Here is a 25,458-nt window from a genome sequence, read left to right on the forward strand (position 1 = left end):
ATCGTATGTTTCTGTGGCCACCACTGGTTTGCAGCAAAGTGAATACCGCTAACTGAAAGCACTGTGTTGTAGCCCCAGTGGCGCAATTGGTTAGCGCACGGTACTTATAAGGCAGTAGCCGTGAGCAATGCCGGGGTTGTGAGTTCGAGCCTCACCTGGGGCATACTTTTATTTCTTAGCAGCTGTCTCTGACAGCAACAGGAGGCTAGGTTTGAGATGTATCAGCTATTTGAGTAACATAATTGTGCATTCGAGACGCTAGCTGCGTCTTCCTCGGTAGTATAGTGGTTAGTATCCCCGCCTGTCACGCGGGAGACCGGGGTTCGATTCCCCGCCGGGGAGGCACATCCGATTTTTAATTGCTGCTCTATCACTCGCCGAACTTAGTGTAGGTCGTTTGCGGCTACTAGCACCATATCTCTCGCACACAGGCACCTGTCTACAGCGCATCCTCGGTAGTATAGTGGTTAGTATCCCCGCCTGTCACGCGGGAGACCGGGGTTCGATTCCCCGCCGGGGAGATGCGATTTTTATCGCACAACCCTGTTCGAGTGTTGCGCGTATGTGGGTCGTAAGAGCATTAACTTTGCGATCGTGGAGTGTAGTTGGCACAAAATCTTAAAAAATGCTACAACTTAGGAAGTGGTTCTCGCATTCTTCACATTTCAGAACTGCGGGGTATGCTGTTAACGCTGTATCAAAGCACCCCAGCCGACGCTGTGGGCGTAATAATCGAGCTCGGCACAGTCCGCAAAAGAAATAATTTTAGCAGAGCGTGGTTTCGATCCACGGACCTCTGGGTTATGGGCCCAGCACGCTTCCACTGCGCCACTCTGCTGCCTGGGGTTGCGCCGGCTCTTCGCCACGTGACGTGGGACACTTGGAAAGTGTTGGCTGCGTCGCTTTCACACGCCTGTATTTAATTGCGTATCATCTCCTACAGCTCTCAGCTTGACTTGTCTCGACTTTGCTCGACTGACGCTACGCTGACGCTTGCAGGCAGCGATATTTACCACGATCGACTCGACATGCAGCTGCGAGATGCACAGGAGCAACAAAGCACTCCACGGTGCGGCGACATACGAAATCCACTGCCCAGCTACGCGTCGGCAACTAACAAAACGCCGACCCTGCCAGGATTCGAACCTGGAATCTTCTGATCCGTAGTCAGACGCGTTATCCGTTGCGCCACAGGGCCAGTGGCAGCATTTCTTTCTACGAGACAAGTGCAATTCGCTAAGAAACGTGTTCTCCATGGCTGAGCAAGCTCCCAAGGAAGGTACCTTTCGTGCAGCTGCGTGGCCGCAGTGCGCCTGCAGAGCTTAGAGGTTGCCACGCATCTGCTCTCGCTGTTCGACAGGTAGCAGAAGGCAAGGCGCGCGTTTTCCCACGTTTTCTCGACGACGAGAGCCGGTTGATGTGCATGTAAGCGTAGCATATGAAACAAGAATAGCACGAAGCATTGGTAGTCAGGTGCCAAAGTCGCAGTATGGCATCAGGTGGCGATCGTATGTTTCTGTGGCCACCACTGGTTTGCAGCAAAGTGAATACCGCTAACTGAAAGCACTCTGTTGTAGCCCCAGTGGCGCAATTGGTTAGCGCACGGTACTTATAAGGCAGTAGCCGTGAGCAATGCCGGGGTTGTGAGTTCGAGCCTCACCTGGGGCATACTTTTATTTCTTAGCAGCTGTCTCTGACAGCAACAGGAGGCTAGGTTTGAGATGTATCAGCTATTTGAGTAACATAATTGTGCATTCGAGACGCTAGCTGCGTCTTCCTCGGTAGTATAGTGGTTAGTATCCCCGCCTGTCACGCGGGAGACCGGGGTTCGATTCCCCGCCGGGGAGGCACATCCGATTTTTAATTGCTGCTCTATCACTCGCCGAACTTAGTGTAGGTCGTTTGCGGCTACTAGCACCATATCTCTCGCACACAGGCACCTGTCTACAGCGCATCCTCGGTAGTATAGTGGTTAGTATCCCCGCCTGTCACGCGGGAGACCGGGGTTCGATTCCCCGCCGGGGAGATGCGATTTTTATCGCACAACCCTGTTCGAGTGTTGCGCGTATGTGGGTCGTAAGAGCATTAACTTTGCGATCGTGGAGTGTAGTTGGCACAAAATCTTAAAAAATGCTACAACTTAGGAAGTGGTTCTCGCATTCTTCACATTTCAGAACTGCGGGGTATGCTGTTAACGCTGTATCAAAGCACCCCAGCCGACGCTGTGGGCGTAATAATCGAGCTCGGCACAGTCCGCAAAAGAAATAATTTTAGCAGAGCGTGGTTTCGATCCACGGACCTCTGGGTTATGGGCCCAGCACGCTTCCACTGCGCCACTCTGCTGCCTGGGGTTGCGCCGGCTCTTCGCCACGTGACGTGGGACACTTGGAAAGTGTTGGCTGCGTCGCTTTCACACGCCTGTATTTAATTGCGTATCATCTCCTACAGCTCTCAGCTTGACTTGTCTCGACTTTGCTCGACTGACGCTACGCTGACGCTTGCAGGCAGCGATATTTACCACGATCGACTCGACATGCAGCTGCGAGATGCACAGGAGCAACAAAGCACTCCACGGTGCGGCGACATACGAAATCCACTGCCCAGCTACGCGTCGGCAACTAACAAAACGCCGACCCTGCCAGGATTCGAACCTGGAATCTTCTGATCCGTAGTCAGACGCGTTATCCGTTGCGCCACAGGGCCAGTGGCAGCATTTCTTTCTACGAGACAAGTGCAATTCGCTAAGAAACGTGTTCTCCATGGCTGAGCAAGCTCCCAAGGAAGGTACCTTTCGTGCAGCTGCGTGGCCGCAGTGCGCCTGCAGAGCTTAGAGGTTGCCACGCATCTGCTCTCGCTGTTCGACAGGTAGCAGAAGGCAAGGCGCGCGTTTTCCCACGTTTTCTCGACGACGAGAGCCGGTTGATGTGCATGTAAGCGTAGCATATGAAACAAGAATAGCACGAAGCATTGGTAGTCAGGTGCCAAAGTCGCAGTATGGCATCAGGTGGCGATCGTATGTTTCTGTGGCCACCACTGGTTTGCAGCAAAGTGAATACCGCTAACTGAAAGCACTGTGTTGTAGCCCCAGTGGCGCAATTGGTTAGCGCACGGTACTTATAAGGCAGTAGCCGTGAGCAATGCCGGGGTTGTGAGTTCGAGCCTCACCTGGGGCATACTTTTATTTCTTAGCAGCTGTCTCTGACAGCAACAGGAGGCTAGGTTTGAGATGTATCAGCTATTTGAGTAACATAATTGTGCATTCGAGACGCTAGCTGCGTCTTCCTCGGTAGTATAGTGGTTAGTATCCCCGCCTGTCACGCGGGAGACCGGGGTTCGATTCCCCGCCGGGGAGGCACATCCGATTTTTAATTGCTGCTCTATCACTCGCCGAACTTAGTGTAGGTCGTTTGCGGCTACTAGCACCATATCTCTCGCACACAGGCACCTGTCTACAGCGCATCCTCGGTAGTATAGTGGTTAGTATCCCCGCCTGTCACGCGGGAGACCGGGGTTCGATTCCCCGCCGGGGAGATGCGATTTTTATCGCACAACCCTGTTCGAGTGTTGCGCGTATGTGGGTCGTAAGAGCATTAACTTTGCGATCGTGGAGTGTAGTTGGCACAAAATCTTAAAAAATGCTACAACTTAGGAAGTGGTTCTCGCATTCTTCACATTTCAGAACTGCGGGGTATGCTGTTAACGCTGTATCAAAGCACCCCAGCCGACGCTGTGGGCGTAATAATCGAGCTCGGCACAGTCCGCAAAAGAAATAATTTTAGCAGAGCGTGGTTTCGATCCACGGACCTCTGGGTTATGGGCCCAGCACGCTTCCACTGCGCCACTCTGCTGCCTGGGGTTGCGCCGGCTCTTCGCCACGTGACGTGGGACACTTGGAAAGTGTTGGCTGCGTCGCTTTCACACGCCTGTATTTAATTGCGTATCATCTCCTACAGCTCTCAGCTTGACTTGTCTCGACTTTGCTCGACTGACGCTACGCTGACGCTTGCAGGCAGCGATATTTACCACGATCGACTCGACATGCAGCTGCGAGATGCACAGGAGCAACAAAGCACTCCACGGTGCGGCGACATACGAAATCCACTGCCCAGCTACGCGTCGGCAACTAACAAAACGCCGACCCTGCCAGGATTCGAACCTGGAATCTTCTGATCCGTAGTCAGACGCGTTATCCGTTGCGCCACAGGGCCAGTGGCACCATTTCTTTCTACGAGACAAGTGCAATTCGCTAAGAAACGTGTTCTCCATGGCTGAGCAAGCTCCCAAGGAAGGTACCTTTCGTGCAGCTGCGTGGCCGCAGTGCGCCTGCAGAGCTTAGAGGTTGCCACGCATCTGCTCTCGCTGTTCGACAGGTAGCAGAAGGCAAGGCGCGCGTTTTCCCACGTTTTCTCGACGACGAGAGCCGGTTGATGTGCATGTAAGCGTAGCATATGAAACAAGAATAGCACGAAGCATTGGTAGTCAGGTGCCAAAGTCGCAGTATGGCATCAGGTGGCGATCGTATGTTTCTGTGGCCACCACTGGTTTGCAGCAATGTGAATACCGCTAACTGAAAGCGCTCTGTTGTAGCCCCAGTGGCGCAATTGGTTAGCGCACGGTACTTATAAGGCAGTAGCCGTGAGCAATGCCGGGGTTGTGAGTTCGAGCCTCACCTGGGGCATACTTTTACTTCTTAGCAGCTGTCTCTGACAGCAACAGGAGGCTAGGTTTGAGATGTATCAGCTATTTGAGTAACATAATTGTGCATTCGAGACGCTAGCTGCGTCTTCCTCGGTAGTATAGTGGTTAGTATCCCCGCCTGTCACGCGGGAGAGCGGGGTTCGATTCCCCGCCGGGGAGGCACATCCGATTTTTAATTGCTGCTCTATCACTCGCCGAACTTAGTGTAGGTCGTTTGCGGCTACTAGCACCATATCTCTCGCACACAGGCACCTGTCTACAGCGCATCCTCGGTAGTATAGTGGTTAGTATCCCCGCCTGTCACGCGGGAGACCGGGGTTCGATTCCCCGCCGGGGAGATGCGATTTTTATCGCACAACCCTGTTCGAGTGTTGCGCGTATGTGGGTCGTAAGAGCATTAACTTTGCGATCGTGGAGTGTAGTTGGCACAAAATCTTAAAAAATGCTACAACTTAGGAAGTGGTTCTCGCATTCTTCACATTTCAGAACTGCGGGGTATGCTGTTAACGCTGTATCAAAGCACCCCAGCCGACGCTGTGGGCGTAATAATCGAGCTCGGCACAGTCCGCAAAAGAAATAATTTTAGCAGAGCGTGGTTTCGATCCACGGACCTCTGGGTTATGGGCCCAGCACGCTTCCACTGCGCCACTCTGCTGCCTGGGGTTGCGCCGGCTCTTCGCCACGTGACGTGGGACACTTGGAAAGTGTTGGCTGCGTCGCTTTCACACGCCTGTATTTAATTGCGTATCATCTCCTACAGCTCTCAGCTTGACTTGTCTCGACTTTGCTCGACTGACGCTACGCTGACGCTTGCAGGCAGCGATATTTACCACGATCGACTCGACATGCAGCTGCGAGATGCACAGGAGCAACAAAGCACTCCACGGTGCGGCGACATACGAAATCCACTGCCCAGCTACGCGTCGGCAACTAACAAAACGCCGACCCTGCCAGGATTCGAACCTGGAATCTTCTGATCCGTAGTCAGACGCGTTATCCGTTGCGCCACAGGGCCAGTGGCAGCATTTCTTTCTACGAGACAAGTGCAATTCGCTAAGAAACGTGTTCTCCATGGCTGAGCAAGCTCCCAAGGAAGGTACCTTTCGTGCAGCTGCGTGGCCGCAGTGCGCCTGCAGAGCTTAGAGGTTGCCACGCATCTGCTCTCGCTGTTCGACAGGTAGCAGAAGGCAAGGCGCGCGTTTTCCCACGTTTTCTCGACGACGAGAGCCGGTTGATGTGCATGTAAGCGTAGCATATGAAACAAGAATAGCACGAAGCATTGGTAGTCAGGTGCCAAAGTCGCAGTATGGCATCAGGTGGCGATCGTATGTTTCTGTGGCCACCACTGGTTTGCAGCAAAGTGAATACCGCTAACTGAAAGCACTGTGTTGTAGCCCCAGTGGCGCAATTGGTTAGCGCACGGTACTTATAAGGCAGTAGCCGTGAGCAATGCCGGGGTTGTGAGTTCGAGCCTCACCTGGGGCATACTTTTATTTCTTAGCAGCTGTCTCTGACAGCAACAGGAGGCTAGGTTTGAGATGTATCAGCTATTTGAGTAACATAATTGTGCATTCGAGACGCTAGCTGCGTCTTCCTCGGTAGTATAGTGGTTAGTATCCCCGCCTGTCACGCGGGAGACCGGGGTTCGATTCCCCGCCGGGGAGGCACATCCGATTTTTAATTGCTGCTCTATCACTCGCCGAACTTAGTGTAGGTCGTTTGCGGCTACTAGCACCATATCTCTCGCACACAGGCACCTGTCTACAGCGCATCCTCGGTAGTATAGTGGTTAGTATCCCCGCCTGTCACGCGGGAGACCGGGGTTCGATTCCCCGCCGGGGAGATGCGATTTTTATCGCACAACCCTGTTCGAGTGTTGCGCGTATGTGGGTCGTAAGAGCATTAACTTTGCGATCGTGGAGTGTAGTTGGCACAAAATCTTAAAAAATGCTACAACTTAGGAAGTGGTTCTCGCATTCTTCACATTTCAGAACTGCGGGGTATGCTGTTAACGCTGTATCAAAGCACCCCAGCCGACGCTGTGGGCGTAATAATCGAGCTCGGCACAGTCCGCAAAAGAAATAATTTTAGCAGAGCGTGGTTTCGATCCACGGACCTCTGGGTTATGGGCCCAGCACGCTTCCACTGCGCCACTCTGCTGCCTGGGGTTGCGCCGGCTCTTCGCCACGTGACGTGGGACACTTGGAAAGTGTTGGCTGCGTCGCTTTCACACGCCTGTATTTAATTGCGTATCATCTCCTACAGCTCTCAGCTTGACTTGTCTCGACTTTGCTCGACTGACGCTACGCTGACGCTTGCAGGCAGCGATATTTACCACGATCGACTCGACATGCAGCTGCGAGATGCACAGGAGCAACAAAGCACTCCACGGTGCGGCGACATACGAAATCCACTGCCCAGCTACGCGTCGGCAACTAACAAAACGCCGACCCTGCCAGGATTCGAACCTGGAATCTTCTGATCCGTAGTCAGACGCGTTATCCGTTGCGCCACAGGGCCAGTGGCACCATTTCTTTCTACGAGACAAGTGCAATTCGCTAAGAAACGTGTTCTCCATGGCTGAGCAAGCTCCCAAGGAAGGTACCTTTCGTGCAGCTGCGTGGCCGCAGTGCGCCTGCAGAGCTTAGAGGTTGCCACGCATCTGCTCTCGCTGTTCGACAGGTAGCAGAAGGCAAGGCGCGCGTTTTCCCACGTTTTCTCGACGACGAGAGCCGGTTGATGTGCATGTAAGCGTAGCATATGAAACAAGAATAGCACGAAGCATTGGTAGTCAGGTGCCAAAGTCGCAGTATGGCATCAGGTGGCGATCGTATGTTTCTGTGGCCACCACTGGTTTGCAGCAAAGTGAATACCGCTAACTGAAAGCGCTCTGTTGTAGCCCCAGTGGCGCAATTGGTTAGCGCACGGTACTTATAAGGCAGTAGCCGTGAGCAATGCCGGGGTTGTGAGTTCGAGCCTCACCTGGGGCATACTTTTACTTCTTAGCAGCTGTCTCTGACAGCAACAGGAGGCTAGGTTTGAGATGTATCAGCTATTTGAGTAACATAATTGTGCATTCGAGACGCTAGCTGCGTCTTCCTCGGTAGTATAGTGGTTAGTATCCCCGCCTGTCACGCGGGAGAGCGGGGTTCGATTCCCCGCCGGGGAGGCACATCCGATTTTTAATTGCTGCTCTATCACTCGCCGAACTTAGTGTAGGTCGTTTGCGGCTACTAGCACCATATCTCTCGCACACAGGCACCTGTCTACAGCGCATCCTCGGTAGTATAGTGGTTAGTATCCCCGCCTGTCACGCGGGAGACCGGGGTTCGATTCCCCGCCGGGGAGATGCGATTTTTATCGCACAACCCTGTTCGAGTGTTGCGCGTATGTGGGTCGTAAGAGCATTAACTTTGCGATCGTGGAGTGTAGTTGGCACAAAATCTTAAAAAATGCTACAACTTAGGAAGTGGTTCTCGCATTCTTCACATTTCAGAACTGCGGGGTATGCTGTTAACGCTGTATCAAAGCACCCCAGCCGACGCTGTGGGCGTAATAATCGAGCTCGGCACAGTCCGCAAAAGAAATAATTTTAGCAGAGCGTGGTTTCGATCCACGGACCTCTGGGTTATGGGCCCAGCACGCTTCCACTGCGCCACTCTGCTGCCTGGGGTTGCGCCGGCTCTTCGCCACGTGACGTGGGACACTTGGAAAGTGTTGGCTGCGTCGCTTTCACACGCCTGTATTTAATTGCGTATCATCTCCTACAGCTCTCAGCTTGACTTGTCTCGACTTTGCTCGACTGACGCTACGCTGACGCTTGCAGGCAGCGATATTTACCACGATCGACTCGACATGCAGCTGCGAGATGCACAGGAGCAACAAAGCACTCCACGGTGCGGCGACATACGAAATCCACTGCCCAGCTACGCGTCGGCAACTAACAAAACGCCGACCCTGCCAGGATTCGAACCTGGAATCTTCTGATCCGTAGTCAGACGCGTTATCCGTTGCGCCACAGGGCCAGTGGCAGCATTTCTTTCTACGAGACAAGTGCAATTCGCTAAGAAACGTGTTCTCCATGGCTGAGCAAGCTCCCAAGGAAGGTACCTTTCGTGCAGCTGCGTGGCCGCAGTGCGCCTGCAGAGCTTAGAGGTTGCCACGCATCTGCTCTCGCTGTTCGACAGGTAGCAGAAGGCAAGGCGCGCGTTTTCCCACGTTTTCTCGACGACGAGAGCCGGTTGATGTGCATGTAAGCGTAGCATATGAAACAAGAATAGCACGAAGCATTGGTAGTCAGGTGCCAAAGTCGCAGTATGGCATCAGGTGGCGATCGTATGTTTCTGTGGCCACCACTGGTTTGCAGCAAAGTGAATACCGCTAACTGAAAGCACTGTGTTGTAGCCCCAGTGGCGCAATTGGTTAGCGCACGGTACTTATAAGGCAGTAGCCGTGAGCAATGCCGGGGTTGTGAGTTCGAGCCTCACCTGGGGCATACTTTTATTTCTTAGCAGCTGTCTCTGACAGCAACAGGAGGCTAGGTTTGAGATGTATCAGCTATTTGAGTAACATAATTGTGCATTCGAGACGCTAGCTGCGTCTTCCTCGGTAGTATAGTGGTTAGTATCCCCGCCTGTCACGCGGGAGACCGGGGTTCGATTCCCCGCCGGGGAGGCACATCCGATTTTTAATTGCTGCTCTATCACTCGCCGAACTTAGTGTAGGTCGTTTGCGGCTACTAGCACCATATCTCTCGCACACAGGCACCTGTCTACAGCGCATCCTCGGTAGTATAGTGGTTAGTATCCCCGCCTGTCACGCGGGAGACCGGGGTTCGATTCCCCGCCGGGGAGATGCGATTTTTATCTCACAACCCTGTTCGAGTGTTGCGCGTATGTGGGTCGTAAGAGCATTAACATTGCGATCGTGGAGTGTAGTTGGCGCAAAATCTTAAAAAATGCTACAACTTAGGAAGTGGTTCTCGCATTCTTCACATTTCAGAACTGCGGGGTATGCTGTTAACGCTGTATCAAAGCACCCCAGCCGACGCTGTGGGCGTAATAATCGAGCTCGGCACAGTCCGCAAAAGAAATAATTTTAGCAGAGCGTGGTTTCGATCCACGGACCTCTGGGTTATGGGCCCAGCACGCTTCCACTGCGCCACTCTGCTGCCTGGGGTTGCGCCGGCTCTTCGCCACGTGACGTGGGACACTTGGAAAGTGTTGGCTGCGTCGCTTTCACACGCCTGTATTTAATTGCGTATCATCTCCTACAGCTCTCAGCTTGACTTGTCTCGACTTTGCTCGACTGACGCTACGCTGACGCTTGCAGGCAGCGATATTTACCACGATCGACTCGACATGCAGCTGCGAGATGCACAGGAGCAACAAAGCACTCCACGGTGCGGCGACATACGAAATCCACTGCCCAGCTACGCGTCGGCAACTAACAAAACGCCGACCCTGCCAGGATTCGAACCTGGAATCTTCTGATCCGTAGTCAGACGCGTTATCCGTTGCGCCACAGGGCCAGTGGCAGCATTTCTTTCTACGAGACAAGTGCAATTCGCTAAGAAACGTGTTCTCCATGGCTGAGCAAGCTCCCAAGGAAGGTACCTTTCGTGCAGCTGCGTGGCCGCAGTGCGCCTGCAGAGCTTAGAGGTTGCCACGCATCTGCTCTCGCTGTTCGACAGGTAGCAGAAGGCAAGGCGCGCGTTTTCCCACGTTTTCTCGACGACGAGAGCCGGTTGATGTGCATGTAAGCGTAGCATATGAAACAAGAATAGCACGAAGCATTGGTAGTCAGGTGCCAAAGTCGCAGTATGGCATCAGGTGGCGATCGTATGTTTCTGTGGCCACCACTGGTTTGCAGCAAAGTGAATACCGCTAACTGAAAGCACTGTGTTGTAGCCCCAGTGGCGCAATTGGTTAGCGCACGGTACTTATAAGGCAGTAGCCGTGAGCAATGCCGGGGTTGTGAGTTCGAGCCTCACCTGGGGCATACTTTTATTTCTTAGCAGCTGTCTCTGACAGCAACAGGAGGCTAGGTTTGAGATGTATCAGCTATTTGAGTAACATAATTGTGCATTCGAGACGCTAGCTGCGTCTTCCTCGGTAGTATAGTGGTTAGTATCCCCGCCTGTCACGCGGGAGACCGGGGTTCGATTCCCCGCCGGGGAGGCACATCCGATTTTTAATTGCTGCTCTATCACTCGCCGAACTTAGTGTAGGTCGTTTGCGGCTACTAGCACCATATCTCTCGCACACAGGCACCTGTCTACAGCGCATCCTCGGTAGTATAGTGGTTAGTATCCCCGCCTGTCACGCGGGAGACCGGGGTTCGATTCCCCGCCGGGGAGATGCGATTTTTATCTCACAACCCTGTTCGAGTGTTGCGCGTATGTGGGTCGTAAGAGCATTAACATTGCGATCGTGGAGTGTAGTTGGCGCAAAATCTTAAAAAATGCTACAACTTAGGAAGTGGTTCTCGCATTCTTCACATTTCAGAACTGCGGGGTATGCTGTTAACGCTGTATCAAAGCACCCCAGCCGACGCTGTGGGCGTAATAATCGAGCTCGGCACAGTCCGCAAAAGAAATAATTTTAGCAGAGCGTGGTTTCGATCCACGGACCTCTGGGTTATGGGCCCAGCACGCTTCCACTGCGCCACTCTGCTGCCTGGGGTTGCGCCGGCTCTTCGCCACGTGACGTGGGACACTTGGAAAGTGTTGGCTGCGTCGCTTTCACACGCCTGTATTTAATTGCGTATCATCTCCTACAGCTCTCAGCTTGACTTGTCTCGACTTTGCTCGACTGACGCTACGCTGACGCTTGCAGGCAGCGATATTTACCACGATCGACTCGACATGCAGCTGCGAGATGCACAGGAGCAACAAAGCACTCCACGGTGCGGCGACATACGAAATCCACTGCCCAGCTACGCGTCGGCAACTAACAAAACGCCGACCCTGCCAGGATTCGAACCTGGAATCTTCTGATCCGTAGTCAGACGCGTTATCCGTTGCGCCACAGGGCCAGTGGCAGCATTTCTTTCTACGAGACAAGTGCAATTCGCTAAGAAACGTGTTCTCCATGGCTGAGCAAGCTCCCAAGGAAGGTACCTTTCGTGCAGCTGCGTGGCCGCAGTGCGCCTGCAGAGCTTAGAGGTTGCCACGCATCTGCTCTCGCTGTTCGACAGGTAGCAGAAGGCAAGGCGCGCGTTTTCCCACGTTTTCTCGACGACGAGAGCCGGTTGATGTGCATGTAAGCGTAGCATATGAAACAAGAATAGCACGAAGCATTGGTAGTCAGGTGCCAAAGTCGCAGTATGGCATCAGGTGGCGATCGTATGTTTCTGTGGCCACCACTGGTTTGCAGCAAAGTGAATACCGCTAACTGAAAGCACTGTGTTGTAGCCCCAGTGGCGCAATTGGTTAGCGCACGGTACTTATAAGGCAGTAGCCGTGAGCAATGCCGGGGTTGTGAGTTCGAGCCTCACCTGGGGCATACTTTTATTTCTTAGCAGCTGTCTCTGACAGCAACAGGAGGCTAGGTTTGAGATGTATCAGCTATTTGAGTAACATAATTGTGCATTCGAGACGCTAGCTGCGTCTTCCTCGGTAGTATAGTGGTTAGTATCCCCGCCTGTCACGCGGGAGACCGGGGTTCGATTCCCCGCCGGGGAGGCACATCCGATTTTTAATTGCTGCTCTATCACTCGCCGAACTTAGTGTAGGTCGTTTGCGGCTACTAGCACCATATCTCTCGCACACAGGCACCTGTCTACAGCGCATCCTCGGTAGTATAGTGGTTAGTATCCCCGCCTGTCACGCGGGAGACCGGGGTTCGATTCCCCGCCGGGGAGATGCGATTTTTATCTCACAACCCTGTTCGAGTGTTGCGCGTATGTGGGTCGTAAGAGCATTAACATTGCGATCGTGGAGTGTAGTTGGCGCAAAATCTTAAAAAATGCTACAACTTAGGAAGTGGTTCTCGCATTCTTCACATTTCAGAACTGCGGGGTATGCTGTTAACGCTGTATCAAAGCACCCCAGCCGACGCTGTGGGCGTAATAATCGAGCTCGGCACAGTCCGCAAAAGAAATAATTTTAGCAGAGCGTGGTTTCGATCCACGGACCTCTGGGTTATGGGCCCAGCACGCTTCCACTGCGCCACTCTGCTGCCTGGGGTTGCGCCGGCTCTTCGCCACGTGACGTGGGACACTTGGAAAGTGTTGGCTGCGTCGCTTTCACACGCCTGTATTTAATTGCGTATCATCTCCTACAGCTCTCAGCTTGACTTGTCTCGACTTTGCTCGACTGACGCTACGCTGACGCTTGCAGGCAGCGATATTTACCACGATCGACTCGACATGCAGCTGCGAGATGCACAGGAGCAACAAAGCACTCCACGGTGCGGCGACATACGAAATCCACTGCCCAGCTACGCGTCGGCAACTAACAAAACGCCGACCCTGCCAGGATTCGAACCTGGAATCTTCTGATCCGTAGTCAGACGCGTTATCCGTTGCGCCACAGGGCCAGTGGCAGCATTTCTTTCTACGAGACAAGTGCAATTCGCTAAGAAACGTGTTCTCCATGGCTGAGCAAGCTCCCAAGGAAGGTACCTTTCGTGCAGCTGCGTGGCCGCAGTGCGCCTGCAGAGCTTAGAGGTTGCCACGCATCTGCTCTCGCTGTTCGACAGGTAGCAGAAGGCAAGGCGCGCGTTTTCCCACGTTTTCTCGACGACGAGAGCCGGTTGATGTGCATGTAAGCGTAGCATATGAAACAAGAATAGCACGAAGCATTGGTAGTCAGGTGCCAAAGTCGCAGTATGGCATCAGGTGGCGATCGTATGTTTCTGTGGCCACCACTGGTTTGCAGCAAAGTGAATACCGCTAACTGAAAGCACTGTGTTGTAGCCCCAGTGGCGCAATTGGTTAGCGCACGGTACTTATAAGGCAGTAGCCGTGAGCAATGCCGGGGTTGTGAGTTCGAGCCTCACCTGGGGCATACTTTTATTTCTTAGCAGCTGTCTCTGACAGCAACAGGAGGCTAGGTTTGAGATGTATCAGCTATTTGAGTAACATAATTGTGCATTCGAGACGCTAGCTGCGTCTTCCTCGGTAGTATAGTGGTTAGTATCCCCGCCTGTCACGCGGGAGACCGGGGTTCGATTCCCCGCCGGGGAGGCACATCCGATTTTTAATTGCTGCTCTATCACTCGCCGAACTTAGTGTAGGTCGTTTGCGGCTACTAGCACCATATCTCTCGCACACAGGCACCTGTCTACAGCGCATCCTCGGTAGTATAGTGGTTAGTATCCCCGCCTGTCACGCGGGAGACCGGGGTTCGATTCCCCGCCGGGGAGATGCGATTTTTATCTCACAACCCTGTTCGAGTGTTGCGCGTATGTGGGTCGTAAGAGCATTAACATTGCGATCGTGGAGTGTAGTTGGCGCAAAATCTTAAAAAATGCTACAACTTAGGAAGTGGTTCTCGCATTCTTCACATTTCAGAACTGCGGGGTATGCTGTTAACGCTGTATCAAAGCACCCCAGCCGACGCTGTGGGCGTAATAATCGAGCTCGGCACAGTCCGCAAAAGAAATAATTTTAGCAGAGCGTGGTTTCGATCCACGGACCTCTGGGTTATGGGCCCAGCACGCTTCCACTGCGCCACTCTGCTGCCTGGGGTTGCGCCGGCTCTTCGCCACGTGACGTGGGACACTTGGAAAGTGTTGGCTGCGTCGCTTTCACACGCCTGTATTTAATTGCGTATCATCTCCTACAGCTCTCAGCTTGACTTGTCTCGACTTTGCTCGACTGACGCTACGCTGACGCTTGCAGGCAGCGATATTTACCACGATCGACTCGACATGCAGCTGCGAGATGCACAGGAGCAACAAAGCACTCCACGGTGCGGCGACATACGAAATCCACTGCCCAGCTACGCGTCGGCAACTAACAAAACGCCGACCCTGCCAGGATTCGAACCTGGAATCTTCTGATCCGTAGTCAGACGCGTTATCCGTTGCGCCACAGGGCCAGTGGCAGCATTTCTTTCTACGAGACAAGTGCAATTCGCTAAGAAACGTGTTCTCCATGGCTGAGCAAGCTCCCAAGGAAGGTACCTTTCGTGCAGCTGCGTGGCCGCAGTGCGCCTGCAGAGCTTAGAGGTTGCCACGCATCTGCTCTCGCTGTTCGACAGGTAGCAGAAGGCAAGGCGCGCGTTTTCCCACGTTTTCTCGACGACGAGAGCCGGTTGATGTGCATGTAAGCGTAGCATATGAAACAAGAATAGCACGAAGCATTGGTAGTCAGGTGCCAAAGTCGCAGTATGGCATCAGGTGGCGATCGTATGTTTCTGTGGCCACCACTGGTTTGCAGCAAAGTGAATACCGCTAACTGAAAGCACTGTGTTGTAGCCCCAGTGCCGCAATTGGTTAGCGCACGGTACTTATAAGGCAGTAGCCGTGAGCAATGCCGGGGTTGTGAGTTCGAGCCTCACCTGGGGCATACTTTTATTTCTTAGCAGCTGTCTCTGACAGCAACAGGAGGCTAGGTTTGAGATGTATCAGCTATTTGAGTAACATAATTGTGCATTCGAGACGCTAGCTGCGTCTTCCTCGGTAGTATAGTGGTTAGTATCCCCGCCTGTCACGCGGGAGACCGGGGTTCGATTCCCCGCCGGGGAGGCACATCCGATTTTTAATTGCTGCTCTATCACTCGCCGAACTTAGTGTAGGTCGTTTGCGGCTACTAGCACCATATCTCTCGCACACAGGCACCTGTCTACAGCGCATCCTCGGTAGTATAGTGGTTAGTATCCCCGCCTGTCACGCGGGAGACCGGGGTTCGATTCCCCGCCGGGGAGATGCGATTTTTATCTCACAACCCTGTTCGAGTGTTGCGCGTATGTGGGTCGTAAGAGCATTAACATTGCGATCGTGGAGTGTAGTTGGCGCAAAATCTTAAAAAATGCTACAACTTAGGAAGTGGTTCTCGCATTCTTCACATTTCAGAACTGCGGGGTATGCTGTTAACGCTGTATCAAAGCACCCCAGCCGACGCTGTGGGCGTAATAATCGAGCTCGGCACAGTCCGCAAAAGAAATAATTTTAGCAGAGCGTGGTTTCGATCCACGGACCTCTGGGTTATGGGCCCAGCACGCTTCCACTGCGCCACTCTGCTGCCTGGGGTTGCGCCGGCTCTTCGCCACGTGACGTGGGACACTTGGAAAGTGTTGGCTGCGTCGCTTTCACACGCCTGTATTTAATTGCGTATCATCTCCTACAGCTCTCAGCTTGACTTGTCTCGACTTTGCTCGACTGACGCTACGCTGACGCTTGCAGGCAGCGATATTTACCACGATCGACTCGACATGCAGCTGCGAGATGCACAGGAGCAACAAAGCACTCCACGGTGCGGCGACATACGAAATCCACTGCCCAGCTACGCGTCGGCAACTAACAAAACGCCGACCCTGCCAGGATTCGAACCTGGAATCTTCTGATCCGTAGTCAGACGCGTTATCCGTTGCGCCACAGGGCCAGTGGCAGCATTTCTTTCTACGAGACAAGTGCAATTCGCTAAGAAACGTGTTCTCCATGGCTGAGCAAGCTCCCAAGGAAGGTACCTTTCGTGCAGCTGCGTGGCCGCAGTGCGCCTGCAGAGCTTAGAGGTTGCCACGCATCTGCTCTCGCTGTTCGACAGGTAGCAGAAGGCAAGGCGCGCGTTTTCCCACGTTTTCTCGACGACGAGAGCCGGTTGATGTGCATGTAAGCGTAGCATATGAAACAAGAATAGCACGAAGCATTGGTAGTCAGGTGCCAAAGTCGCAGTATGGCATCAGGTGGCGATCGTATGTTTCTGTGGCCACCACTGGTTTGCAGCAAAGTGAATACCGCTAACTGAAAGCACTGTGTTGTAGCCCCAGTGGCGCAATTGGTTAGCGCACGGTACTTATAAGGCAGTAGCCGTGAGCAATGCCGGGGTTGTGAGTTCGAGCCTCACCTGGGGCATACTTTTATTTCTTAGCAGCTGTCTCTGACAGCAACAGGAGGCTAGGTTTGAGATGTATCAGCTATTTGAGTAACATAATTGTGCATTCGAGACGCTAGCTGCGTCTTCCTCGGTAGTATAGTGGTTAGTATCCCCGCCTGTCACGCGGGAGACCGGGGTTCGATTCCCCGCCGGGGAGGCACATCCGATTTTTAATTGCTGCTCTATCACTCGCCGAACTTAGTGTAGGTCGTTTGCGGCTACTAGCACCATATCTCTCGCACACAGGCACCTGTCTACAGCGCATCCTCGGTAGTATAGTGGTTAGTATCCCCGCCTGTCACGCGGGAGACCGGGGTTCGATTCCCCGCCGGGGAGATGCGATTTTTATCTCACAACCCTGTTCGAGTGTTGCGCGTATGTGGGTCGTAAGAGCATTAACATTGCGATCGTGGAGTGTAGTTGGCGCAAAATCTTAAAAAATGCTACAACTTAGGAAGTGGTTCTCGCATTCTTCACATTTCAGAACTGCGGGGTATGCTGTTAACGCTGTATCAAAGCACCCCAGCCGACGCTGTGGGCGTAATAATCGAGCTCGGCACAGTCCGCAAAAGAAATAATTTTAGCAGAGCGTGGTTTCGATCCACGGACCTCTGGGTTATGGGCCCAGCACGCTTCCACTGCGCCACTCTGCTGCCTGGGGTTGCGCCGGCTCTTCGCCACGTGACGTGGGACACTTGGAAAGTGTTGGCTGCGTCGCTTTCACACGCCTGTATTTAATTGCGTATCATCTCCTACAGCTCTCAGCTTGACTTGTCTCGACTTTGCTCGACTGACGCTACGCTGACGCTTGCAGGCAGCGATATTTACCACGATCGACTCGACATGCAGCTGCGAGATGCACAGGAGCAACAAAGCACTCCACGGTGCGGCGACATACGAAATCCACTGCCCAGCTACGCGTCGGCAACTAACAAAACGCCGACCCTGCCAGGATTCGAACCTGGAATCTTCTGATCCGTAGTCAGACGCGTTATCCGTTGCGCCACAGGGCCAGTGGCAGCATTTCTTTCTACGAGACAAGTGCAATTCGCTAAGAAACGTGTTCTCCATGGCTGAGCAAGCTCCCAAGGAAGGTACCTTTCGTGCAGCTGCGTGGCCGCAGTGCGCCTGCAGAGCTTAGAGGTTGCCACGCATCTGCTCTCGCTGTTCGACAGGTAGCAGAAGGCAAGGCGCGCGTTTTCCCACGTTTTCTCGACGACGAGAGCCGGTTGATGTGCATGTAAGCGTAGCATATGAAACAAGAATAGCACGAAGCATTGGTAGTCAGGTGCCAAAGTCGCAGTATGGCATCAGGTGGCGATCGTATGTTTCTGTGGCCACCACTGGTTTGCAGCAAAGTGAATACCGCTAACTGAAAGCACTGTGTTGTAGCCCCAGTGGCGCAATTGGTTAGCGCACGGTACTTATAAGGCAGTAGCCGTGAGCAATGCCGGGGTTGTGAGTTCGAGCCTCACCTGGGGCATACTTTTATTTCTTAGCAGCTGTCTCTGACAGCAACAGGAGGCTAGGTTTGAGATGTATCAGCTATTTGAGTAACATAATTGTGCATTCGAGACGCTAGCTGCGTCTTCCTCGGTAGTATAGTGGTTAGTATCCCCGCCTGTCACGCGGGAGACCGGGGTTCGATTCCCCGCCGGGGAGGCACATCCGATTTTTAATTGCTGCTCTATCACTCGCCGAACTTAGTGTAGGTCGTTTGCGGCTACTAGCACCATATCTCTCGCACACAGGCACCTGTCTACAGCGCATCCTCGGTAGTATAGTTGTTAGTATCCCCGCCTGTCACGCGGGAGACCGGGGTTCGATTCCCCGCCGGGGAGATGCGATTTTTATCGCACAACCCTGTTCGAGTGTTGCGCGTATGTGGGTCGTAAGAGCATTAACTTTGCGATCGTGGAGTGTAGTTGGCACAAAATCTTAAAAAATGCTACAACTTAGGAAGTGGTTCTCGCATTCTTCACATTTCAGAACTGCGGGGTATGCTGTTAACGCTGTATCAAAGCACCCCAGCCGACGCTGTGGGCGTAATAATCGAGCTCGGCACAGTCCGCAAAAGAAATAATTTTAGCAGAGCGTGGTTTCGATCCACGGACCTCTGGGTTATGGGCCCAGCACGCTTCCACTGCGCCACTCTGCTGCCTGGGGTTGCGCCGGCTCTTCGCCACGTGACGTGGGACACTTGGAAAGTGTTGGCTGCGTCGCTTTCACACGCCTGTATTTAATTGCGTATCATCTCCTACAGCTCTCAGCTTGACTTGTCTCGACTTTGCTCGACTGACGCTACGCTGACGCTTGCAGGCAGCGATATTTACCACGATCGACTCGACATGCAGCTGCGAGATGCACAGGAGCAACAAAGCACTCCACGGTGCGGCGACATACGAAATCCACTGCCCAGCTACGCGTCGGCAACTAACAAAACGCCGACCCTGCCAGGATTCGAACCTGGAATCTTCTGATCCGTAGTCAGACGCGTTATCCGTTGCGCCACAGGGCCAGTGGCAGCATTTCTTTCTACGAGACAAGTGCAATTCGCTAAGAAACGTGTTCTCCATGGCTGAGCAAGCTCCCAAGGAAGGTACCTTTCGTGCAGCTGCGTGGCCGCAGTGCGCCTGCAGAGCTTAGAGGTTGCCACGCATCTGCTCTCGCTGTTCGACAGGTAGCAGAAGGCAAGGCGCGCGTTTTCCCACGTTTTCTCGACGACGAGAGCCGGTTGATGTGCATGTAAGCGTAGCATATGAAACAAGAATAGCACGAAGCATTGGTAGTCAGGTGCCAAAGTCGCAGTATGGCATCAGGTGGCGATCGTATGTTTCTGTGGCCACCACTGGTTTGCAGCAAAGTGAATACCGCTAACTGAAAGCACTGTGTTGTAGCCCCAGTGGCGCAATTGGTTAGCGCACGGTACTTATAAGGCAGTAGCCGTGAGCAATGCCGGGGTTGTGAGTTCGAGCCTCACCTGGGGCATACTTTTATTTCTTAGCAGCTGTCTCTGACAGCAACAGGAGGCTAGGTTTGAGATGTATCAGCTATTTGAGTAACATAATTGTGCATTCGAGACGCTAGCTGCGTCTTCCTCGGTAGTATAGTGGTTAGTATCCCCGCCTGTCACGCGGGAGACCGGGGTTCGATTCCCCGCCGGGGAGGCACATCCGATTTTTAATTGCTGCTCTATCACTCGCCGAACTTAGTGTAGGTCGTTTGCGGCTACTAGCACCATATCTCTCGCACACAGGCACCTGTCTACAGCGCATCCTCGGTAGTATAGTGGTTAGTATCCCCGCCTGTCACGCGGGAGACCGGGGTTCGATTCCCCGCCGGGGAGATGCGATTTTTATCTCACAACCCTGTTCGAGTGTTGCGCGTATGTGGGTCGTAAGAGCATTAACATTGCGATCGTGGAGTGTAGTTGGCGCAAAATCTTAAAAATGCTACAACTTAGGAAGTGGTTCTCGCATTCTTCACATTTCAGAACTGCGGGGTATGCTGTTAACGCTGTATCAAAGCACCCCAGCCGACGCTGTGGGCGTAATAATCGAGCTCGGCACAGTCCGCAAAAGAAATAATTTTAGCAGAGCGTGGTTTCGATCCACGGACCTCTGGGTTATGGGCCCAGCACGCTTCCACTGCGCCACTCTGCTGCCTGGGGTTGCGCCGGCTCTTCGCCACGTGACGTGGGACACTTGGAAAGTGTTGGCTGCGTCGCTTTCACACGCCTGTATTTAATTGCGTATCATCTCCTACAGCTCTCAGCTTGACTTGTCTCGACTTTGCTCGACTGACGCTACGCTGACGCTTGCAGGCAGCGATATTTACCACGATCGACTCGACATGCAGCTGCGAGATGCACAGGAGCAACAAAGCACTCCACGGTGCGGCGACATACGAAATCCACTGCCCAGCTACGCGTCGGCAACTAACAAAACGCCGACCCTGCCAGGATTCGAACCTGGAATCTTCTGATCCGTAGTCAGACGCGTTATCCGTTGCGCCACAGGGCCAGTGGCAGCATTTCTTTCTACGAGACAAGTGCAATTCGCTAAGAAACGTGTTCTCCATGGCTGAGCAAGCTCCCAAGGAAGGTACCTTTCGTGCAGCTGCGTGGCCGCAGTGCGCCTGCAGAGCTTAGAGGTTGCCACGCATCTGCTCTCGCTGTTCGACAGGTAGCAGAAGGCAAGGCGCGCGTTTTCCCACGTTTTCTCGACGACGAGAGCCGGTTGATGTGCATGTAAGCGTAGCATATGAAACAAGAATAGCACGAAGCATTGGTAGTCAGGTGCCAAAGTCGCAGTATGGCATCAGGTGGCGATCGTATGTTTCTGTGGCCACCACTGGTTTGCAGCAAAGTGAATACCGCTAACTGAAAGCACTGTGTTGTAGCCCCAGTGGCGCAATTGGTTAGCGCACGGTACTTATAAGGCAGTAGCCGTGAGCAATGCCGGGGTTGTGAGTTCGAGCCTCACCTGGGGCATACTTTTATTTCTTAGCAGCTGTCTCTGACAGCAACAGGAGGCTAGGTTTGAGATGTATCAGCTATTTGAGTAACATAATTGTGCATTCGAGACGCTAGCTGCGTCTTCCTCGGTAGTATAGTGGTTAGTATCCCCGCCTGTCACGCGGGAGACCGGGGTTCGATTCCCCGCCGGGGAGGCACATCCGATTTTTAATTGCTGCTCTATCACTCGCCGAACTTAGTGTAGGTCGTTTGCGGCTACTAGCACCATATCTCTCGCACACAGGCACCTGTCTACAGCGCATCCTCGGTAGTATAGTGGTTAGTATCCCCGCCTGTCACGCGGGAGACCGGGGTTCGATTCCCCGCCGGGGAGATGCGATTTTTATCGCACAACCCTGTTCGAGTGTTGCGCGTATGTGGGTCGTAAGAGCATTAACTTTGCGATCGTGGAGTGTAGTTGGCACAAAATCTTAAAAAATGCTACAACTTAGGAAGTGGTTCTCGCATTCTTCACATTTCAGAACTGCGGGGTATGCTGTTAACGCTGTATCAAAGCACCCCAGCCGACGCTGTGGGCGTAATAATCGAGCTCGGCACAGTCCGCAAAAGAAATAATTTTAGCAGAGCGTGGTTTCGATCCACGGACCTCTGGGTTATGGGCCCAGCACGCTTCCACTGCGCCACTCTGCTGCCTGGGGTTGCGCCGGCTCTTCGCCACGTGACGTGGGACACTTGGAAAGTGTTGGCTGCGTCGCTTTCACACGCCTGTATTTAATTGCGTATCATCTCCTACAGCTCTCAGCTTGACTTGTCTCGACTTTGCTCGACTGACGCTACGCTGACGCTTGCAGGCAGCGATATTTACCACGATCGACTCGACATGCAGCTGCGAGATGCACAGGAGCAACAAAGCACTCCACGGTGCGGCGACATACGAAATCCACTGCCCAGCTACGCGTCGGCAACTAACAAAACGCCGACCCTGCCAGGATTCGAACCTGGAATCTTCTGATCCGTAGTCAGACGCGTTATCCGTTGCGCCACAGGGCCAGTGGCAGCATTTCTTTCTACGAGACAAGTGCAATTCGCTAAGAAACGTGTTCTCCATGGCTGAGCAAGCTCCCAAGGAAGGTACCTTTCGTGCAGCTGCGTGGCCGCAGTGCGCCTGCAGAGCTTAGAGGTTGCCACGCATCTGCTCTCGCTGTTCGACAGGTAGCAGAAGGCAAGGCGCGCGTTTTCCCACGTTTTCTCGACGACGAGAGCCGGTTGATGTGCATGTAAGCGTAGCATATGAAACAAGAATAGCACGAAGCATTGGTAGTCAGGTGCCAAAGTCGCAGTATGGCATCAGGTGGCGATCGTATGTTTCTGTGGCCACCACTGGTTTGCAGCAAAGTGAATACCGCTAACTGAAAGCACTGTGTTGTAGCCCCAGTGGCGCAATTGGTTAGCGCACGGTACTTATAAGGCAGTAGCCGTGAGCAATGCCGGGGTTGTGAGTTCGAGCCTCACCTGGGGCATACTTTTATTTCTTAGCAGCTGTCTCTGACAGCAACAGGAGGCTAGGTTTGAGATGTATCAGCTATTTGAGTAACATAATTGTGCATTCGAGACGCTAGCTGCGTCTTCCTCGGTAGTATAGTGGTTAGTATCCCCGCCTGTCACGCGGGAGACCGGGGTTCGATTCCCCGCCGGGGAGGCACATCCGATTTTTAATTGCTGCTCTATCACTCGCCGAACTTAGTGTAGGTCGTTTGCGGCTACTAGCACCATATCTCTCGCACACAGGCACCTGTCTACAGCGCATCCTCGGTAGTATAGTGGTTAGTATCCCCGCCTGTCACGCGGGAGACCGGGGTTCGATTCCCCGCCGGGGAGATGCGATTTTTATCTCACAACCCTGTTCGAGTGTTGCGCGTATGTGGGTCGTAAGAGCATTAACATTGCGATCGTGGAGTGTAGTTGGCGCAAAATCTTAAAAAATGCTACAACTTAGGAAGTGGTTCTCGCATTCTTCACATTTCAGAACTGCGGGGTATGCTGTTAACGCTGTATCAAAGCACCCCAGCCGACGCTGTGGGCGTAATAATCGAGCTCGGCACAGTCCGCAAAAGAAATAATTTTAGCAGAGCGTGGTTTCGATCCACGGACCTCTGGGTTATGGGCCCAGCACGCTTCCACTGCGCCACTCTGCTGCCTGGGGTTGCGCCGGCTCTTCGCCACGTGACGTGGGACACTTGGAAAGTGTTGGCTGCGTCGCTTTCACACGCCTGTATTTAATTGCGTATCATCTCCTACAGCTCTCAGCTTGACTTGTCTCGACTTTGCTCGACTGACGCTACGCTGACGCTTGCAGGCAGCGATATTTACCACGATCGACTCGACATGCAGCTGCGAGATGCACAGGAGCAACAAAGCACTCCACGGTGCGGCGACATACGAAATCCACTGCCCAGCTACGCGTCGGCAACTAACAAAACGCCGACCCTGCCAGGATTCGAACCTGGAATCTTCTGATCCGTAGTCAGACGCGTTATCCGTTGCGCCACAGGGCCAGTGGCAGCATTTCTTTCTACGAGACAAGTGCAATTCGCTAAGAAACGTGTTCTCCATGGCTGAGCAAGCTCCCAAGGAAGGTACCTTTCGTGCAGCTGCGTGGCCGCAGTGCGCCTGCAGAGCTTAGAGGTTGCCACGCATCTGCTCTCGCTGTTCGACAGGTAGCAGAAGGCAAGGCGCGCGTTTTCCCACGTTTTCTCGACGACGAGAGCCGGTTGATGTGCATGTAAGCGTAGCATATGAAACAAGAATAGCACGAAGCATTGGTAGTCAGGTGCCAAAGTCGCAGTATGGCATCAGGTGGCGATCGTATGTTTTCTGTGGCCACCACTGGTTTGCAGCAAAGTGAATACCGCTAACTGAAAGCACTGTGTTGTAGCCCCAGTGGCGCAATTGGTTAGCGCACGGTACTTATAAGGCAGTAGCCGTGAGCAATGCCGGGGTTGTGAGTTCGAGCCTCACCTGGGGCATACTTTTATTTCTTAGCAGCTGTCTCTGACAGCAACAGGAGGCTAGGTTTGAGATGTATCAGCTATTTGAGTAACATAATTGTGCATTCGAGACGCTAGCTGCGTCTTCCTCGGTAGTATAGTGGTTAGTATCCCCGCCTGTCACGCGGGAGACCGGGGTTCGATTCCCCGCCGGGGAGGCACATCCGATTTTTAATTGCTGCTCTATCACTCGCCGAACTTAGTGTAGGTCGTTTGCGGCTACTAGCACCATATCTCTCGCACACAGGCACCTGTCTACAGCGCATCCTCGGTAGTATAGTGGTTAGTATCCCCGCCTGTCACGCGGGAGACCGGGGTTCGATTCCCCGCCGGGGAGATGCGATTTTTATCTCACAACCCTGTTCGAGTGTTGCGCGTATGTGGGTCGTAAGAGCATTAACATTGCGATCGTGGAGTGTAGTTGGCGCAAAATCTTAAAAAATGCTACAACTTAGGAAGTGGTTCTCGCATTCTTCACATTTCAGAACTGCGGGGTATGCTGTTAACGCTGTATCAAAGCACCCCAGCCGACGCTGTGGGCGTAATAATCGAGCTCGGCACAGTCCGCAAAAGAAATAATTTTAGCAGAGCGTGGTTTCGATCCACGGACCTCTGGGTTATGGGCCCAGCACGCTTCCACTGCGCCACTCTGCTGCCTGGGGTTGCGCCGGCTCTTCGCCACGTGACGTGGGACACTTGGAAAGTGTTGGCTGCGTCGCTTTCACACGCCTGTATTTAATTGCGTATCATCTCCTACAGCTCTCAGCTTGACTTGTCTCGACTTTGCTCGACTGACGCTACGCTGACGCTTGCAGGCAGCGATATTTACCACGATCGACTCGACATGCAGCTGCGAGATGCACAGGAGCAACAAAGCACTCCACGGTGCGGCGACATACGAAATCCACTGCCCAGCTACGCGTCGGCAACTAACAAAACGCCGACCCTGCCAGGATTCGAACCTGGAATCTTCTGATCCGTAGTCAGACGCGTTATCCGTTGCGCCACAGGGCCAGTGGCAGCATTTCTTTCTACGAGACAAGTGCAATTCGCTAAGAAACGTGTTCTCCATGGCTGAGCAAGCTCCCAAGGAAGGTACCTTTCGTGCAGCTGCGTGGCCGCAGTGCGCCTGCAGAGCTTAGAGGTTGCCACGCATCTGCTCTCGCTGTTCGACAGGTAGCAGAAGGCAAGGCG

At 53.3% G+C, this 25,458-nt stretch overlaps 85 non-coding genes across 85 annotated transcripts; 51 read left to right on the top strand and 34 right to left on the bottom strand.

The window, feature by feature from the left end:
* The first annotated feature begins 71 nt into the window (after positions 1-71).
* Trnai-uau lies at positions 72-163 on the top strand. Its single transcript is given in 2 exon segments — positions 72-109; positions 128-163. It is a non-coding gene; the product is annotated as a tRNA-Ile (tRNA).
* Positions 164-270: 107 nt separating this feature from the next.
* Positions 271-342, top strand: Trnad-guc. Its single transcript has one exon. It is a non-coding gene; the product is annotated as a tRNA-Asp (tRNA).
* Positions 343-449: 107 nt separating this feature from the next.
* Positions 450-521, top strand: Trnad-guc. The gene has a single exon. It is a non-coding gene; the product is annotated as a tRNA-Asp (tRNA).
* A 245-nt stretch (positions 522-766) lies between these two features.
* Trnam-cau lies at positions 767-838 on the bottom strand. Its single transcript has one exon. It is a non-coding gene; the product is annotated as a tRNA-Met (tRNA).
* A 287-nt stretch (positions 839-1,125) lies between these two features.
* Positions 1,126-1,198, bottom strand: Trnar-acg. Its single transcript has one exon. It is a non-coding gene; the product is annotated as a tRNA-Arg (tRNA).
* A 378-nt stretch (positions 1,199-1,576) lies between these two features.
* Trnai-uau lies at positions 1,577-1,668 on the top strand. Its single transcript is given in 2 exon segments — positions 1,577-1,614; positions 1,633-1,668. It is a non-coding gene; the product is annotated as a tRNA-Ile (tRNA).
* A 107-nt stretch (positions 1,669-1,775) lies between these two features.
* Positions 1,776-1,847, top strand: Trnad-guc. Its single transcript has one exon. It is a non-coding gene; the product is annotated as a tRNA-Asp (tRNA).
* Positions 1,848-1,954: 107 nt separating this feature from the next.
* On the top strand, positions 1,955-2,026 carry Trnad-guc. Its single transcript has one exon. It is a non-coding gene; the product is annotated as a tRNA-Asp (tRNA).
* A 245-nt stretch (positions 2,027-2,271) lies between these two features.
* Positions 2,272-2,343, bottom strand: Trnam-cau. Its single transcript has one exon. It is a non-coding gene; the product is annotated as a tRNA-Met (tRNA).
* A 287-nt stretch (positions 2,344-2,630) lies between these two features.
* On the bottom strand, positions 2,631-2,703 carry Trnar-acg. Its single transcript has one exon. It is a non-coding gene; the product is annotated as a tRNA-Arg (tRNA).
* A 378-nt stretch (positions 2,704-3,081) lies between these two features.
* Trnai-uau lies at positions 3,082-3,173 on the top strand. Its single transcript is given in 2 exon segments — positions 3,082-3,119; positions 3,138-3,173. It is a non-coding gene; the product is annotated as a tRNA-Ile (tRNA).
* A 107-nt stretch (positions 3,174-3,280) lies between these two features.
* On the top strand, positions 3,281-3,352 carry Trnad-guc. The gene has a single exon. It is a non-coding gene; the product is annotated as a tRNA-Asp (tRNA).
* A 107-nt stretch (positions 3,353-3,459) lies between these two features.
* On the top strand, positions 3,460-3,531 carry Trnad-guc. Its single transcript has one exon. It is a non-coding gene; the product is annotated as a tRNA-Asp (tRNA).
* Positions 3,532-3,776: 245 nt separating this feature from the next.
* On the bottom strand, positions 3,777-3,848 carry Trnam-cau. The gene has a single exon. It is a non-coding gene; the product is annotated as a tRNA-Met (tRNA).
* Positions 3,849-4,135: 287 nt separating this feature from the next.
* On the bottom strand, positions 4,136-4,208 carry Trnar-acg. Its single transcript has one exon. It is a non-coding gene; the product is annotated as a tRNA-Arg (tRNA).
* A 378-nt stretch (positions 4,209-4,586) lies between these two features.
* Positions 4,587-4,678, top strand: Trnai-uau. The gene is given in 2 exon segments: positions 4,587-4,624; positions 4,643-4,678. It is a non-coding gene; the product is annotated as a tRNA-Ile (tRNA).
* A 107-nt stretch (positions 4,679-4,785) lies between these two features.
* Trnad-guc lies at positions 4,786-4,857 on the top strand. The gene has a single exon. It is a non-coding gene; the product is annotated as a tRNA-Asp (tRNA).
* A 107-nt stretch (positions 4,858-4,964) lies between these two features.
* Trnad-guc lies at positions 4,965-5,036 on the top strand. Its single transcript has one exon. It is a non-coding gene; the product is annotated as a tRNA-Asp (tRNA).
* Positions 5,037-5,281: 245 nt separating this feature from the next.
* Trnam-cau lies at positions 5,282-5,353 on the bottom strand. Its single transcript has one exon. It is a non-coding gene; the product is annotated as a tRNA-Met (tRNA).
* Positions 5,354-5,640: 287 nt separating this feature from the next.
* On the bottom strand, positions 5,641-5,713 carry Trnar-acg. Its single transcript has one exon. It is a non-coding gene; the product is annotated as a tRNA-Arg (tRNA).
* A 378-nt stretch (positions 5,714-6,091) lies between these two features.
* Positions 6,092-6,183, top strand: Trnai-uau. The gene is given in 2 exon segments: positions 6,092-6,129; positions 6,148-6,183. It is a non-coding gene; the product is annotated as a tRNA-Ile (tRNA).
* A 107-nt stretch (positions 6,184-6,290) lies between these two features.
* On the top strand, positions 6,291-6,362 carry Trnad-guc. Its single transcript has one exon. It is a non-coding gene; the product is annotated as a tRNA-Asp (tRNA).
* Positions 6,363-6,469: 107 nt separating this feature from the next.
* Positions 6,470-6,541, top strand: Trnad-guc. The gene has a single exon. It is a non-coding gene; the product is annotated as a tRNA-Asp (tRNA).
* Positions 6,542-6,786: 245 nt separating this feature from the next.
* On the bottom strand, positions 6,787-6,858 carry Trnam-cau. Its single transcript has one exon. It is a non-coding gene; the product is annotated as a tRNA-Met (tRNA).
* A 287-nt stretch (positions 6,859-7,145) lies between these two features.
* On the bottom strand, positions 7,146-7,218 carry Trnar-acg. Its single transcript has one exon. It is a non-coding gene; the product is annotated as a tRNA-Arg (tRNA).
* Positions 7,219-7,596: 378 nt separating this feature from the next.
* On the top strand, positions 7,597-7,688 carry Trnai-uau. Its single transcript is given in 2 exon segments — positions 7,597-7,634; positions 7,653-7,688. It is a non-coding gene; the product is annotated as a tRNA-Ile (tRNA).
* A 107-nt stretch (positions 7,689-7,795) lies between these two features.
* Trnad-guc lies at positions 7,796-7,867 on the top strand. Its single transcript has one exon. It is a non-coding gene; the product is annotated as a tRNA-Asp (tRNA).
* A 107-nt stretch (positions 7,868-7,974) lies between these two features.
* Trnad-guc lies at positions 7,975-8,046 on the top strand. The gene has a single exon. It is a non-coding gene; the product is annotated as a tRNA-Asp (tRNA).
* Positions 8,047-8,291: 245 nt separating this feature from the next.
* Trnam-cau lies at positions 8,292-8,363 on the bottom strand. Its single transcript has one exon. It is a non-coding gene; the product is annotated as a tRNA-Met (tRNA).
* Positions 8,364-8,650: 287 nt separating this feature from the next.
* Trnar-acg lies at positions 8,651-8,723 on the bottom strand. The gene has a single exon. It is a non-coding gene; the product is annotated as a tRNA-Arg (tRNA).
* Positions 8,724-9,101: 378 nt separating this feature from the next.
* On the top strand, positions 9,102-9,193 carry Trnai-uau. Its single transcript is given in 2 exon segments — positions 9,102-9,139; positions 9,158-9,193. It is a non-coding gene; the product is annotated as a tRNA-Ile (tRNA).
* A 107-nt stretch (positions 9,194-9,300) lies between these two features.
* On the top strand, positions 9,301-9,372 carry Trnad-guc. The gene has a single exon. It is a non-coding gene; the product is annotated as a tRNA-Asp (tRNA).
* Positions 9,373-9,479: 107 nt separating this feature from the next.
* Trnad-guc lies at positions 9,480-9,551 on the top strand. The gene has a single exon. It is a non-coding gene; the product is annotated as a tRNA-Asp (tRNA).
* A 245-nt stretch (positions 9,552-9,796) lies between these two features.
* On the bottom strand, positions 9,797-9,868 carry Trnam-cau. The gene has a single exon. It is a non-coding gene; the product is annotated as a tRNA-Met (tRNA).
* Positions 9,869-10,155: 287 nt separating this feature from the next.
* Positions 10,156-10,228, bottom strand: Trnar-acg. The gene has a single exon. It is a non-coding gene; the product is annotated as a tRNA-Arg (tRNA).
* Positions 10,229-10,606: 378 nt separating this feature from the next.
* Trnai-uau lies at positions 10,607-10,698 on the top strand. The gene is given in 2 exon segments: positions 10,607-10,644; positions 10,663-10,698. It is a non-coding gene; the product is annotated as a tRNA-Ile (tRNA).
* Positions 10,699-10,805: 107 nt separating this feature from the next.
* Positions 10,806-10,877, top strand: Trnad-guc. The gene has a single exon. It is a non-coding gene; the product is annotated as a tRNA-Asp (tRNA).
* Positions 10,878-10,984: 107 nt separating this feature from the next.
* Trnad-guc lies at positions 10,985-11,056 on the top strand. The gene has a single exon. It is a non-coding gene; the product is annotated as a tRNA-Asp (tRNA).
* A 245-nt stretch (positions 11,057-11,301) lies between these two features.
* Positions 11,302-11,373, bottom strand: Trnam-cau. The gene has a single exon. It is a non-coding gene; the product is annotated as a tRNA-Met (tRNA).
* Positions 11,374-11,660: 287 nt separating this feature from the next.
* On the bottom strand, positions 11,661-11,733 carry Trnar-acg. The gene has a single exon. It is a non-coding gene; the product is annotated as a tRNA-Arg (tRNA).
* Positions 11,734-12,111: 378 nt separating this feature from the next.
* Trnai-uau lies at positions 12,112-12,203 on the top strand. The gene is given in 2 exon segments: positions 12,112-12,149; positions 12,168-12,203. It is a non-coding gene; the product is annotated as a tRNA-Ile (tRNA).
* Positions 12,204-12,310: 107 nt separating this feature from the next.
* Positions 12,311-12,382, top strand: Trnad-guc. The gene has a single exon. It is a non-coding gene; the product is annotated as a tRNA-Asp (tRNA).
* Positions 12,383-12,489: 107 nt separating this feature from the next.
* On the top strand, positions 12,490-12,561 carry Trnad-guc. The gene has a single exon. It is a non-coding gene; the product is annotated as a tRNA-Asp (tRNA).
* Positions 12,562-12,806: 245 nt separating this feature from the next.
* On the bottom strand, positions 12,807-12,878 carry Trnam-cau. The gene has a single exon. It is a non-coding gene; the product is annotated as a tRNA-Met (tRNA).
* A 287-nt stretch (positions 12,879-13,165) lies between these two features.
* Trnar-acg lies at positions 13,166-13,238 on the bottom strand. Its single transcript has one exon. It is a non-coding gene; the product is annotated as a tRNA-Arg (tRNA).
* Positions 13,239-13,616: 378 nt separating this feature from the next.
* Trnai-uau lies at positions 13,617-13,708 on the top strand. Its single transcript is given in 2 exon segments — positions 13,617-13,654; positions 13,673-13,708. It is a non-coding gene; the product is annotated as a tRNA-Ile (tRNA).
* A 107-nt stretch (positions 13,709-13,815) lies between these two features.
* On the top strand, positions 13,816-13,887 carry Trnad-guc. Its single transcript has one exon. It is a non-coding gene; the product is annotated as a tRNA-Asp (tRNA).
* A 107-nt stretch (positions 13,888-13,994) lies between these two features.
* On the top strand, positions 13,995-14,066 carry Trnad-guc. Its single transcript has one exon. It is a non-coding gene; the product is annotated as a tRNA-Asp (tRNA).
* Positions 14,067-14,311: 245 nt separating this feature from the next.
* Positions 14,312-14,383, bottom strand: Trnam-cau. The gene has a single exon. It is a non-coding gene; the product is annotated as a tRNA-Met (tRNA).
* A 287-nt stretch (positions 14,384-14,670) lies between these two features.
* Trnar-acg lies at positions 14,671-14,743 on the bottom strand. Its single transcript has one exon. It is a non-coding gene; the product is annotated as a tRNA-Arg (tRNA).
* A 378-nt stretch (positions 14,744-15,121) lies between these two features.
* Positions 15,122-15,213, top strand: Trnai-uau. Its single transcript is given in 2 exon segments — positions 15,122-15,159; positions 15,178-15,213. It is a non-coding gene; the product is annotated as a tRNA-Ile (tRNA).
* Positions 15,214-15,320: 107 nt separating this feature from the next.
* Positions 15,321-15,392, top strand: Trnad-guc. Its single transcript has one exon. It is a non-coding gene; the product is annotated as a tRNA-Asp (tRNA).
* Positions 15,393-15,499: 107 nt separating this feature from the next.
* Positions 15,500-15,571, top strand: Trnad-guc. The gene has a single exon. It is a non-coding gene; the product is annotated as a tRNA-Asp (tRNA).
* Positions 15,572-15,816: 245 nt separating this feature from the next.
* Trnam-cau lies at positions 15,817-15,888 on the bottom strand. The gene has a single exon. It is a non-coding gene; the product is annotated as a tRNA-Met (tRNA).
* A 287-nt stretch (positions 15,889-16,175) lies between these two features.
* On the bottom strand, positions 16,176-16,248 carry Trnar-acg. The gene has a single exon. It is a non-coding gene; the product is annotated as a tRNA-Arg (tRNA).
* A 378-nt stretch (positions 16,249-16,626) lies between these two features.
* Trnai-uau lies at positions 16,627-16,718 on the top strand. The gene is given in 2 exon segments: positions 16,627-16,664; positions 16,683-16,718. It is a non-coding gene; the product is annotated as a tRNA-Ile (tRNA).
* Positions 16,719-16,825: 107 nt separating this feature from the next.
* Trnad-guc lies at positions 16,826-16,897 on the top strand. Its single transcript has one exon. It is a non-coding gene; the product is annotated as a tRNA-Asp (tRNA).
* A 107-nt stretch (positions 16,898-17,004) lies between these two features.
* Trnad-guc lies at positions 17,005-17,076 on the top strand. The gene has a single exon. It is a non-coding gene; the product is annotated as a tRNA-Asp (tRNA).
* Positions 17,077-17,321: 245 nt separating this feature from the next.
* Trnam-cau lies at positions 17,322-17,393 on the bottom strand. The gene has a single exon. It is a non-coding gene; the product is annotated as a tRNA-Met (tRNA).
* Positions 17,394-17,680: 287 nt separating this feature from the next.
* Trnar-acg lies at positions 17,681-17,753 on the bottom strand. The gene has a single exon. It is a non-coding gene; the product is annotated as a tRNA-Arg (tRNA).
* A 378-nt stretch (positions 17,754-18,131) lies between these two features.
* Positions 18,132-18,223, top strand: Trnai-uau. The gene is given in 2 exon segments: positions 18,132-18,169; positions 18,188-18,223. It is a non-coding gene; the product is annotated as a tRNA-Ile (tRNA).
* A 107-nt stretch (positions 18,224-18,330) lies between these two features.
* Trnad-guc lies at positions 18,331-18,402 on the top strand. The gene has a single exon. It is a non-coding gene; the product is annotated as a tRNA-Asp (tRNA).
* Positions 18,403-18,509: 107 nt separating this feature from the next.
* Trnad-guc lies at positions 18,510-18,581 on the top strand. Its single transcript has one exon. It is a non-coding gene; the product is annotated as a tRNA-Asp (tRNA).
* Positions 18,582-18,826: 245 nt separating this feature from the next.
* Trnam-cau lies at positions 18,827-18,898 on the bottom strand. The gene has a single exon. It is a non-coding gene; the product is annotated as a tRNA-Met (tRNA).
* Positions 18,899-19,185: 287 nt separating this feature from the next.
* On the bottom strand, positions 19,186-19,258 carry Trnar-acg. The gene has a single exon. It is a non-coding gene; the product is annotated as a tRNA-Arg (tRNA).
* Positions 19,259-19,636: 378 nt separating this feature from the next.
* Trnai-uau lies at positions 19,637-19,728 on the top strand. The gene is given in 2 exon segments: positions 19,637-19,674; positions 19,693-19,728. It is a non-coding gene; the product is annotated as a tRNA-Ile (tRNA).
* A 107-nt stretch (positions 19,729-19,835) lies between these two features.
* Trnad-guc lies at positions 19,836-19,907 on the top strand. Its single transcript has one exon. It is a non-coding gene; the product is annotated as a tRNA-Asp (tRNA).
* A 107-nt stretch (positions 19,908-20,014) lies between these two features.
* On the top strand, positions 20,015-20,086 carry Trnad-guc. Its single transcript has one exon. It is a non-coding gene; the product is annotated as a tRNA-Asp (tRNA).
* Positions 20,087-20,330: 244 nt separating this feature from the next.
* Positions 20,331-20,402, bottom strand: Trnam-cau. The gene has a single exon. It is a non-coding gene; the product is annotated as a tRNA-Met (tRNA).
* A 287-nt stretch (positions 20,403-20,689) lies between these two features.
* Trnar-acg lies at positions 20,690-20,762 on the bottom strand. Its single transcript has one exon. It is a non-coding gene; the product is annotated as a tRNA-Arg (tRNA).
* A 378-nt stretch (positions 20,763-21,140) lies between these two features.
* On the top strand, positions 21,141-21,232 carry Trnai-uau. Its single transcript is given in 2 exon segments — positions 21,141-21,178; positions 21,197-21,232. It is a non-coding gene; the product is annotated as a tRNA-Ile (tRNA).
* A 107-nt stretch (positions 21,233-21,339) lies between these two features.
* Trnad-guc lies at positions 21,340-21,411 on the top strand. Its single transcript has one exon. It is a non-coding gene; the product is annotated as a tRNA-Asp (tRNA).
* Positions 21,412-21,518: 107 nt separating this feature from the next.
* On the top strand, positions 21,519-21,590 carry Trnad-guc. Its single transcript has one exon. It is a non-coding gene; the product is annotated as a tRNA-Asp (tRNA).
* Positions 21,591-21,835: 245 nt separating this feature from the next.
* Trnam-cau lies at positions 21,836-21,907 on the bottom strand. The gene has a single exon. It is a non-coding gene; the product is annotated as a tRNA-Met (tRNA).
* A 287-nt stretch (positions 21,908-22,194) lies between these two features.
* Trnar-acg lies at positions 22,195-22,267 on the bottom strand. The gene has a single exon. It is a non-coding gene; the product is annotated as a tRNA-Arg (tRNA).
* A 378-nt stretch (positions 22,268-22,645) lies between these two features.
* On the top strand, positions 22,646-22,737 carry Trnai-uau. Its single transcript is given in 2 exon segments — positions 22,646-22,683; positions 22,702-22,737. It is a non-coding gene; the product is annotated as a tRNA-Ile (tRNA).
* Positions 22,738-22,844: 107 nt separating this feature from the next.
* On the top strand, positions 22,845-22,916 carry Trnad-guc. The gene has a single exon. It is a non-coding gene; the product is annotated as a tRNA-Asp (tRNA).
* Positions 22,917-23,023: 107 nt separating this feature from the next.
* Positions 23,024-23,095, top strand: Trnad-guc. The gene has a single exon. It is a non-coding gene; the product is annotated as a tRNA-Asp (tRNA).
* Positions 23,096-23,340: 245 nt separating this feature from the next.
* Trnam-cau lies at positions 23,341-23,412 on the bottom strand. Its single transcript has one exon. It is a non-coding gene; the product is annotated as a tRNA-Met (tRNA).
* A 287-nt stretch (positions 23,413-23,699) lies between these two features.
* Positions 23,700-23,772, bottom strand: Trnar-acg. Its single transcript has one exon. It is a non-coding gene; the product is annotated as a tRNA-Arg (tRNA).
* Positions 23,773-24,151: 379 nt separating this feature from the next.
* Trnai-uau lies at positions 24,152-24,243 on the top strand. The gene is given in 2 exon segments: positions 24,152-24,189; positions 24,208-24,243. It is a non-coding gene; the product is annotated as a tRNA-Ile (tRNA).
* Positions 24,244-24,350: 107 nt separating this feature from the next.
* Positions 24,351-24,422, top strand: Trnad-guc. The gene has a single exon. It is a non-coding gene; the product is annotated as a tRNA-Asp (tRNA).
* Positions 24,423-24,529: 107 nt separating this feature from the next.
* On the top strand, positions 24,530-24,601 carry Trnad-guc. The gene has a single exon. It is a non-coding gene; the product is annotated as a tRNA-Asp (tRNA).
* A 245-nt stretch (positions 24,602-24,846) lies between these two features.
* Positions 24,847-24,918, bottom strand: Trnam-cau. The gene has a single exon. It is a non-coding gene; the product is annotated as a tRNA-Met (tRNA).
* A 287-nt stretch (positions 24,919-25,205) lies between these two features.
* Trnar-acg lies at positions 25,206-25,278 on the bottom strand. The gene has a single exon. It is a non-coding gene; the product is annotated as a tRNA-Arg (tRNA).
* Positions 25,279-25,458: the final 180 nt, after the last annotated feature.

Source organism: Schistocerca piceifrons, unplaced genomic scaffold (assembly GCF_021461385.2).
Source record: "Schistocerca piceifrons isolate TAMUIC-IGC-003096 unplaced genomic scaffold, iqSchPice1.1 HiC_scaffold_1574, whole genome shotgun sequence".
Classification (NCBI taxonomy): Eukaryota; Metazoa; Arthropoda; class Insecta; order Orthoptera; family Acrididae; genus Schistocerca; species Schistocerca piceifrons.